This window comes from Lontra canadensis, unplaced genomic scaffold (genome assembly GCF_010015895.1).
Source record: "Lontra canadensis isolate GAN:19392208 unplaced genomic scaffold, GSC_riverotter_1.0 scaffold97, whole genome shotgun sequence".
NCBI classification, from domain to species: domain Eukaryota; kingdom Metazoa; phylum Chordata; class Mammalia; order Carnivora; family Mustelidae; genus Lontra; species Lontra canadensis.
In genome coordinates, this window is record NW_022631091.1 from 3,980,634 (window position 1) to 3,982,228 (window position 1,595).

General features: G+C 33.2%; 1 non-coding gene across 1 annotated transcript; it reads left to right on the top strand.

Moving 5' to 3' along the window:
• The first annotated feature begins 276 nt into the window (after positions 1-276).
• On the top strand, positions 277-380 carry LOC116854986. The gene has a single exon (XR_004380263.1). It is a non-coding gene; the product is annotated as a U6 spliceosomal RNA (small nuclear RNA).
• The last annotated feature ends 1,215 nt before the right edge of the window (positions 381-1,595 follow it).

A 1,595-nucleotide genomic window follows, 5' to 3' on the forward strand; every position in this document is an offset into this window, starting at 1 on the left:
ACCAAAAACAAAGTAGCTAATGAACATGCCCAAAAATAAATTAAAAGAGAATTGAAATGTTTTGCTGTAAAAAGTCAGTTAAATACAAAGACAGTAATACAGAAAATAGGGAGCACAGTATTTATAAGGCATATAGAAAACAAATAGGAAAATTATGTAAATGGAGTCCCAGCCTGATAGTAATTCCTTTAAATATAAATGGATTAAACTCTCCAGTCAAAAGACAAAGATTGGCTGAATGGGGGGAACAAAACAAGACAATAAAGACACAAATCTGTGCTTGTTTTGGCAGCACATATACTGAAATCAGAAGGATACAGAGATCAGCACGGCCCCTGTTCAAGGATGACATGCAAAAAAAAAAAAAAAAAAAAATGACCCAAAAAAATACTCTCTAAAAAAAAAACACACATGAAACAAAAAGGAAAAAAAAAAAAAAAAAAAAAAAAAAAAAAACAGGTTGAAAGTGAAGGGATGGAAGAAGATATTTCATGCAAATAGTAGCTGAAAGAAATCAGGGTCATTATGCTAATATCTGATGAAATAAACTTTAAATTAAAAAAAAAATTATAAGACATAAAGAAGGATGTAGTAACAAAAGTTTCCATACAGCAAGAAAATATAGCAATTATAAACATTTTTGCACAGAATAACAGATCACCAAAACATATGATGAAAAAAATTGACAAAACGGAAAGGAGAAATAGCTCTACAAGAGTGGGAGACTTTAATACCACACTTGCATAATGAATAGAATGTAATTAAAGAAGGAAGATAAGTAAAGAAATAGAGCACTTGAGGGATGCCTGTGTGACCCAGTCTTTTAATCATCCAACTCTTGATTTCAGCTCAGGTGATAATCTCATGGCCATGGGATCAACCCCAGGTTGAGCTCTGACTTGGAGTGCAGAGTTTTCTTGAAATTCACTCTCTCCCTCTCTTGCTGGCTCTCCCTCCTGTTTTCTTCCTCTCTCTCTCTCTAAAACAAACAAACAGACAAACAAACAAACCTTGGGGAAAGAAAAATAGAGGACTTGAACAGCACAACAAATGAACTCAATCTAACACATTTACAGGACACCATACTGAAAAACAACAGAGTAAACATTCTTCTCAAGTGCACATGGGGCATTCTCCAGGACACATCATATGTTAAGCCACAGATTAAGTCTACTATTAAAAATAACCAAAACCAGAAAATAATGTGTTGGCAAGGATATGGAGAAATTAGAACATTCGTACACTGGTACTGTGAATGTAAAAAGGTGCAGGTACTATGGAAAATAGGTTTATGCCTTCTCAAAAAATTAAAAATACATTTACCATGTTATCCACCTCTGAATATGTGCCCAAAAGAATTGAAACAGCGTCTCTGAGTGACTTTGGACCCCCATGTTTATAGAAGAATTATTCACAATAACGTAAAAGTGGAAACAACCCAAGTGTCCATCAAAAGATAAACAGATAAGGAAAATGAGATATATGCATACAATAGAATATAATTCAGAATTAAGAAAATCTTAATACAAGCACAACATTAATGAAACTTGAGGATTTTTTTTTTTTTTGACAGACAGAAATCACAAGTAGGCAGA